Here is a 9427-nt window from a genome sequence, read left to right as displayed (position 1 = left end):
TTAACTATAAAATTTTTATGCTCTACTACATGGTCAATTTCTATAAATGTACCATGTTCCACTAGGAAAAAGGGATATTCCTTCTATTCCCATTCACTACTTTCCAGAAATCAATGATATCTAGCTTATCTAAAAGTCTATTCATCTTTAATTCCATCTTTAATTCATTTAACTTTTCTTTTAAAAATTTAGATTCTATTGTATGTGGTGTATATAGATTCAGTATTGATATTGTTTCATTGTCTATGATACCTTTTATCATAATGTAGTTGTACTATTTTTCACTTTTAATTAAATCTATTTTAACTTTAATTTATTTTAAGCTTAACTTTGCCTGAGATTATGATCTTTTTTAGAATCAACAGAAGCAAGGGGGCATCTAGGTGGTGCAGTGGATAGAGCACTGGCCCTGGAGTCAGAAGTACCTGAGTTCAAATCCAGCCTCAGACACTTAATAATTACCTAGCCCTGTGGCCTTGGGCAAGCTACTTAACCCCCATTGCCTTGCAAAAAAAAAAAAAAACCTCTAGAATCAACAGAAGCATAATAGATAATCAAATCTTTTATTTTAACTCTGTGTGTATATCTCATTTTTAAATGTGTATTTTGTAAACAACACATTGTAGATTCTGATTTTTAATCCATTCTGCTATCAATTTCCTTTTTATGGGAGACTTCACCCCATTCACATACAAAGTTATAATTACTATTTGTGTATTTCCCTTCATCCTATTTTTTCTCACTATTGTCCTTCTCAGTCTCTCTTTTTACCTTATCCCCTTCATAGATCTAATTTACCTCAAACCACTATCTTTCTAGTCTATACCCTTTTCCCTTTCCTTTTTTTTTGTCAAGGCAATGAGGTTAAGTGACTTGCCCAAAGTCACACAGCTAGGTAATTATTAAGTGTCTGAGATCACATTTGAACTCATGTCCTCCTGACTCCAGGGTCAGTGCTCTATCCACTATGCCACCTAGCCTCCCAGTCCATACCCTTTTAAAGAATCCCTTCCTTGACCTCTCCCTTTACCCATCTATTCCTTATTCTGCCCATCCTACTTTCCCTCCACCCACACCTCTTCCTCTATCAATTCTTTTTTTTATCAATTCTTTCCACACCTCATTTGTATGACATAATTATTCTTTTTTATCTTTTTTCCAATCAGTTTTATTTTTTAGAATCATACTCAGCTCAGTCCCCTTTTTTCAAACTACCATTCAATAATGACAATCTTAAGAATACTGATAGTGGCAGCCACATTGACATAGAACACTGGTCCTGGGTCAGGAGGACCTTAGTTCAAACCTAGCCTCAGACACTTAATAATTACCTAGCTGTGTGACCTTGGGCAAGTAACTTATCCCCATTGCCTTGAAAAAACAAAAACAAAAAGAGAATACATATAAGAAGTTAATAGTTTGACCTTATTCAATCTCTTATAATTGATCTTTAATGTTTAAATTTTATTTTTCCTATATCTTGTGTATTGAATTTCCATTGAGTTTTGGTCTTTTTGTTACAAATATCTGACATTCTTATGGTTAATAATATGTCCATTTGTTGTTGTTCAGGATTATTTTCAATCTTGCTGAATAAGTAATAACCCCAGCTCATTTACTCCTCAAAAAAAATATTGTTCCAAGACCTACAGTCTTTCAGTGAACAAGCTGCTAGAGCTTGTGTAATACTGATTGTAGTGCTGCAGTATTTAAATTGGGTTTTTTTCATTGTTGTTTGTAAATTTTCCTACTTAAACTTGGCTATGATATTCCTGTAAATTTTTACCCTGGGATCTCTTTCAGGAGGTGATTAATGCTTTTTTTTTTTCTATTTCTACTTTTCCCTTTTCTTCTAGAATTTCAGGTCAATTTTTTTTCCTTTTCTTTTTTTTTTCCCAGAGTGATTAAAATGGTTTTTTAATAAGATATCTTAACAAAATGGCACACCTCTCTCATGGTGGGATAGAGGGATGGGGAAACCCCAACATACAAGCTCTTTTATGCACTTTGAAAGACTTTGCTCCTGCCCCATTCATGCCAATCATAGACTGGGGTCACAAATCTAATTGATAAATTGGTTCCTACATGTTTCCCCACCCTGGTCATCATACTGATGAGCAAGAATAGATAGATCTCTTTGAGCATGTGCAAAGGAGAAGGTCAAGTCTATGTTACTCTTGACCAGTTAAGGACTAGTTCCTTCTAATCTAGTTTGTCATTTTTGGAATGGGTTTAGGAGAGCTCTCCCAGTTTCAGGTCAATTTTTCTTAATAATTTCTTGTAATATTGTATTAAGATTCTTTTTTTTTTAAATTGCAACTTTAGGTAGTTTCACAATTCTTATATTGTTTCTACTTAATCTGTTCTTTAGATTAGCAATTTTTTGAGATATTTCACATTCTCTTCTATTTTTATCCTTCTATTATTATTATTTAATGATATCTTATAAAGGCATTCACTTTCCCTTGCCCAATTCTGATTTTCAAGGAGTTATTTTCTTCCTTAAATTATTGTATTTCTTTTTCCAGTTGGTTGACTCTTTTTTCATAATTTTCCTGGATTGCTCTTATTTTTTTTTCCTCTTTCTTCTCTCTCTTCCTTGATTTTTGAAGTCCTTTTTAAGTTCTTCCAAGAACTCTTTTTGGGCTTCTGACAATTTGATGTTCCTCTTTGGGGTAGAAGTGACTTTTTTCTTTTTACTTTACTGTCTTCCTCTAAATATGAACCCAGATCTTCTCTATCCCATGTCTAGGGTCAGGTTCTTTCTCCTTTGCTTAGTCATTTTTATTTTTATATTGTTTTATTTTTAACAGTTTATTATTATAATCAGGCAACGTTGTGTCTGAGGAATGGTCTTAGGAAAACAACTGCTTTGCACCATGTTATTTTTGTCCTTCACTTTGGACAGAGTTCTTTCTTGTTTGTGGAGGAGAGTTTAGAGAGTCTGGAATTTTTTGACCTACTTTGCCATCTTCCCAGAATCCTCCCTCAATTTCTTTTTATATCTTTTCATGTAGTTATTCATATTCATTTGGTTGTAGATACTTCCAGCTTCTTCATTTGAGCATTGCCTAATCATATTCTTTTTCATGTTTTTTTGTTATAGAATTGATTTTTTTCTTATAAATTCTTATCAATTATTTATATTTTCTAGATATTCAACCTTTTTTATAGAAATCTGCTGTGAAGATTTTCCTACTTTATTTCCCTTTTCCTTCCAAAAGCACTTACTTTGCTTGAACAAAACCTTTCCAATTTTACTTAATAAAAATTGTTTGTTTTATCTTCTATGATTACCTTTATCCTTTATTTAGTTAAGAATTCTCCTCTTGGGGTGGCTGGGTGGCATAATGGATAAAGCACCAGCCTTGGAGTCAGGAGTACCTGGGTTCAAATCTGGTCTCAGACACTTAATAATTACCTAGCTGTGTGGCCTTGGGCAATCCACTTAACCCCATTTGCCTTGCAAAAACCTAAAAAAAAAAAAGAATTCTCCTCTTGCCTATGTTTTTTTCCTATAATAAAAAAAAAGTTACCTTTTATTTTGGTGATTTAACCATTTGGAATTGGGTGTGTTATATCATATAAAACCAAAGTCTGAATTGAATTTCTGCTAGGTTGCTTTCCAGCTTTTCCAGCAATTCTATTATATTCTGTGAAATAGCTCAAAAAATTGCTAATCTAAAGAACAGATTAAGGAGAGACAATATAAAAATTTGGGACTACCTGAAAGTTATAATTAAAAATTCCAGTATTATTCACACTAATAGTTTGTGTCTTTGGTATTATTGAATATTATCCTTACATGTTTGAATATTTTTTAGTGGTCCAAGTTTTCCTGATTCCAGGTGTACTACTCTTTCCACTATACCAGCTACTTGATATTTTTTCAATTGACATTTTATTTTTCCCATTACATGTTATGAAAGTTTTTCAACCTTCATCCACATGCATATGCATATTTTTAAGTTACAAAATTTCCTTCCACCCTTGATTCTCACCCCACTCCCCTCAAGTGATGAACAGTCTGTTAAAGATTGTACATATACATTTGTGTTTAACATATTTAATGATTGGTCATTTTTTGGATGAGGAATTAGGATTAAGGGATAGGAAAGAAAACCATGAGATAAAAAAAGAAAAACATAAGGGATAATTTTAAGAAATAAATGTATTGTTCTTTTATGTTCTGTAGAGTTTTGGGTTAATATTTTAATTGTAGGAAAGAAGGCCCTATGTAAATAGCAAGGTCAGTTTTTGTGGTGTGGCTGTAACAAAAGCAGAGTAGACATCTCTAGTCCTCTTCTCTTTCCATCTAACTCTAAGGTATATTTTCATATTTGACAGGAGGGAAAGCAAGAAATTGAGGCCAGAGGCCATCACTCTGCTGTCCTCAGAAGGAGGGGATACTAGGCTAGAATTCTATCTGCTCCTTTAAATATTGTTTATTTTCCACCACAAACAGAGCTGCTATGAATCTTTTTTGTACAAGTGATGTTTTTACCCTTTTTCATCATCTCTTCAGGGTATAGACCCAGTAGTGGTATTGCTGGGTCAAAGGATATGCTCATTTTTGTTGCCCTTTGGGTGTAGTACAAAATATTTTTTAAATAAATATTTCATTTATTTTTCCAACCTCATGCAACAGTAGTTTTTACCAATCAGTTTTTTTGCAAGGTTTTGAGTTTTACAATTTTTCTCACTCTTTCCCTTCCCTCCCCCTCTGCCCCAGAAAACAATCTGATATAGGCTTTACATTTGTAACCATGCTAACCATAGATCAAAATTGAATGTGTTGTGAAAGAAGAATCAGATCCAAATGGAAGAAAACATTAGAGATAACAAAATTATATAATACATGAGACAACTTTTAAAAATTGAAGATAATAAGCTTTGGTCTTCCTTTAAACTCCACAGTTCTTTCTCTGGATATGGATGGTATTCTGCATCACAAGTTCCTTAAAATTGTCTTTGATTATTGTTCTGTTGAAATGAATAAGTCCATCACGGTTGATCATCATCTAATGTTACTATTAGTGTATATAATATTCTTCTGGTTCTGCTCATTTCACTCAGCATCAATTCATGCAAGTCTTTCTAGGCTTTCCAGAAAACTAATCTTAAGTACCTGTTGAAACTAAAATACAACAAATGCACATTAACAATATATGCATACTACAGACATGGCACTCTTCAGAGTATAATTATCTGTGAGGATACTGCAGTAACAACATACCTAACTACATATAGGACATAATACATGCACATTTAAAAAGTATATGAATATTTATAATTCTCCACAATCAATTAAGACAAATAAACATGGTTAACTAAGCTAACTGGCTGGAACAATATTAATAGACCTACACATAAAAACAACTTAACTATAAGATGCAGCACCCACAAACAACACTTAACAAACAGACATTATGATAGTATAAACACAAAATATAGGAAGAACATAATAGCAAAATAGAAACAAACATGCAGTACTTTGCATGTACAGTAATAAACATGTGCAATTATAGGCAAAGCATATTTCACATAGATAATTTCTAGAACTATCACCAAGAGATATATGTAACTCTATCTTCTGATTTACCTGGAACACCATAATTTCACTTAGTGACTGATCTAATAGGCCTATGTCTCCTGCCACTGACTGATCTTTCTACTTTTATCCCTGAGCTAGTAGTTGATATGGGCTGACATCAGTATCACTATAGACTTGAGCTGGCAGTCATGCCAAGTTGGCTATCAGTATTTTTTGACCTGTTGAATCTGTATACTAAGTGTCTCTGTAATAGTTTTGAACCAGAAAGGAATTGCCTATGGGTTCAGGTCTCCTGACCTATCTCCATAATCTCCTTCACTAGATACATCACTTTTAAGGCCCTTATGTACCTTAGAAAGTTTTTATGCAGCTGGTAGAAGGCCCTTTTCTCAGTCTTTTTCTAGAGGAGTAGTGATCAACTCTCTCCTCTTGCTTATTAAAGTCCAACTAATTTTCCTATGGGCAATAAGTTGTTCTGTGAATAGTCCTGATAGAGTCCCCATTTATTCTTGGGGATTATTTTTGTAAATAGGAAAGTTGTTCAGTCTCTCAATTACTTTATTTGTATGGTTTAGCTTTCCATTGGTAGTTTTTTTTTTTTGTTTTTTGTTTTTAGGTTTTGCAAGGCAATGGGGTTAAGTGGCTTGCCCAAGGCCACACGGCTAGGTAATTATTAAGTGTCTGAGGTCAGATTTGAACTCAGGTACTCCTGACTCCAAGGCCAGTGCTCTATCCACTGCGCCACCTAGCCACCCCCTCCATTGGTAGTTAAACAGTGAATTTGTGACTCATGATAATGACAGCAGTCTTTTTCTTGTCTTCCTCAGGCACAGAAATCTGGTAGTATTCGCTTATACAAGTCAAGACTAAAAATAACTGACTGACTAGGAAACAATTTAGGGAACCTTGCATCTGTGGCATAGTGTACTGGTCTACTTTAGACCTTTAATTCAAAGTTGGGTAATCAGCACGCATCTTTCCATTTTTCTTAGTCATTATTGCTATGGATTATGCATAAAGTCTGGCTGGCTTCTATGATGATGACATTAACCAACATTTTTTTTGAGATGATCTCTGAGGTTTTCCGTCATTGACAGAAATCCTTGTGAATCTTTCTCTGAATGGTCAGAAAGCAGTGAGCTTGACTCTTTAGAATGCACCTCTAACTTATCTCACATTTCACTCATACAATGAGAATATATCATTCCTTTTGCTGAACTCTAGCCTCCATCTTCAACTCTTGAGGTACTGAGGAGTTCCCAGACCAAATACCTCAGGATTCAGTGCAGACAGTAAATATTTGGATTCCCAAGTGTGATGTTTATTGGAAACCCTTGCTTCTATTCTTTTTTTTTTCCATTGTGCACTTTTATTGTCAAAAAATGATCCAGCAATGTTATTCACAGACAGTGACCATGGCAACCACCCTTTCTGCCATTGCTGTCAGAAGGAATTGGAGTGACATCCTCACCTCTTCCAATCTTCATTCCAGAATGTGCCAGGGCTCTCAAGTCTGACTGTGCACCAGAGCCAGGTATCTTAGTCCTGTTTCCCCTTGTTGCTTGAAGTTTGATGAGAAGGGCAGTGATGCCTAATTCTTTACAACCCTGGCAACATCCTGAGCAGCCAACATAGCAGCATAGGGATAAGATTCATCTCTGTCAACCTTGACTTTCATTCCACCAGTTACTTGGCAGATGATTTCTTTGCCAGAGAGATCAGTCACATGGACAAAGGGTCCTTGAAGGAAGCAAAGATATGGCAGACACCAAACACATTTTCTCCCTTTTTCAATCTGAGGTCCAAGACTGATGACCTGCTCTTCCTTCTTTTCCTTCCCCTTGCAAGATGCCATTTCTACTCCTTCACTTGGGCTGCCAACACCAGAAAGGGAAAGGAGAAAGTCCCAGAGTCCTCACTTCTATTCTTTTGTAAGCCTCTGCACAATCTGCATAGATGGTCAAAGTGTCAAGGTTTTGTATCCCAGCTTGTTGCTTTATGTATCCTGATTGTTTCAGGTTTTTGATTGTAGCTTAGAACTGATGGTGCTATTATCCTGCTTTGCTTCCTTGGTCCACACTTGAGAAGGCTAGGAATTGTTAAGACTGAACCCTGTGGATTATGTTGATTCTTGAAGTTCGAGAATACCTGTCTTAACTCAGACTTTGAGCATTTTCCTCCACCAATAAAGAGAGAGTTCCATATCAATAGGTTTTGGATCAGAGGTTACATAATATTTTGTGCAATATTCCATTTCGTTCCCTAAACTAAATCAGTCTCAATCAGTGAGAAATTAATCCAAGTCATTTAGCAGTGCAAATTCTTGGATTTGGTGGTGTGGGTGGGGAAGAAGTCCCATTAAAGTTTCAGGCAGGTTAACAGTGGTGAGTTCTTAGGAAAGGGCCATCTAGGGTACACAGGGAGAAGTACTTTTCAAGGTCTGTGAGCTGTTGGTTCAAAATAAGAATGCCTTGTGATGGGCCAATCAGATATGGAACATCCTTGATGGATAATACTCTTGAATCACATCTGCCTCTTGGAAATTCTGTCTTCCTGCAACTTGTGATTTAAGCTTCACTTTTTTTTTTTTAGGTTTTTGCAAGGCAAATGGGGTTAAGTGGCTTGCCCAAGGCCACACAGCTAGGTCATTATTAAGTGTCTGAGATCTGATTTGAACCCAGGTACTCCTGACTCCAGGGCCGGTTCTTTATTCATTGCGCCACTAGCCACCCCATAAGCTTCACTTTCTGCAATAGTTCTTCTTGACCCATTCCCCCAAATCTGGACCAGTAATCTGTTTGTTTTTTTTTTGTTGGCTTGTTTGTTTGTTTTTTGAAAGGCAATGGGTTTAAGTGACTTGCCCAAGATCACAGAGCTAGGTAATTATTAAGTGTCTGAGGTCGCATTTGAACTCAGGTCCTTCTGACTCCAGGGCCGGTGCTCTATCCACTGCACCACCAGTTACCCCAGTATGTTCAAGTTCTAAAGAAAAAAAAAGAAAAATTGGAACAAAAAAAGAAAAATTTTGGCAATGTAAAGTAGGTATCACCACTGCATGAACTTTTCTATTTTACATATATGTGTCTGTGTATACGTGTGTGTGTGTGTGTGTATGTAGAGAGAGAGAGAGACTGAGAAAAACTGAGATAAAGAGAGAAAAACAGAAACAGAGACACAGAGAGACAGAACATGAGGGAGGGAAACAGAAACAGTGAGACAGAGGTCTTACTCTGTACCAAACATATATTGTGCTTACAATTTGACAAATATTATTCCATTTGATCCTTACAACACACCTGAAAGTTATGGGTTTTTAATTAAATTTTTTTCCAATTACATGTAAAGATAGTTTTCAATATTGATTTTTTGTAAGACTTTAAGTTCCACATTTTCTTGCCTACCCTTCCTCTACCCCATGACAAGTAATCTAATACAGGTTATATATGTACAATCATGTTTAACACATTTCTATATTAGTCATGTTGTGAAAGAAGAATCAGAAATAAAGGGGAAAAACCATGAGAAAGAAAAAAACATAAAACTAATTTTAAAAAGTGAAAATGGGGGCAGCTAGGTGGCATAGTGGATAAAGCACCGGCCTTGGAGTCATAAGTACCTGGGTTCAAATCTGGTCTCAGACACTTAATAATTACCTAGCTGTGTGGCCTTGGGCAAGCCACTTAACCCCATTTGCCTTGCAAAAACCTAAAAAAAAAAAGTGAAAATAGTATGCATTCAGACTCCATATTTTTTTCTCTGGATATGGATAACATTTTCTGTCACAAATCTTTTAGAATTGTGAAAGCTATATTTTGTTATTATCCCCATTGCACAGTTGAGAAACTGAGGCAAACAGAAGTTAAGTGATTTGTT

At 35.4% G+C, this 9427-nt stretch overlaps 1 pseudogene; it reads right to left on the bottom strand.

Moving 5' to 3' along the window:
- Positions 1–6954: 6954 nt before the first annotated feature.
- Positions 6955–7409, bottom strand: LOC141496913 (small ribosomal subunit protein uS11-like; annotated as a pseudogene).
- Between the last annotated feature and the right edge of the window lie 2018 nt (positions 7410–9427).

Source organism: Macrotis lagotis, chromosome X (assembly GCF_037893015.1).
Source record: "Macrotis lagotis isolate mMagLag1 chromosome X, bilby.v1.9.chrom.fasta, whole genome shotgun sequence".
NCBI lineage: Eukaryota > Metazoa > Chordata > Mammalia > Peramelemorphia > Peramelidae > Macrotis > Macrotis lagotis.
This window is presented reverse-complemented; position numbering and strand designations above follow the sequence as displayed.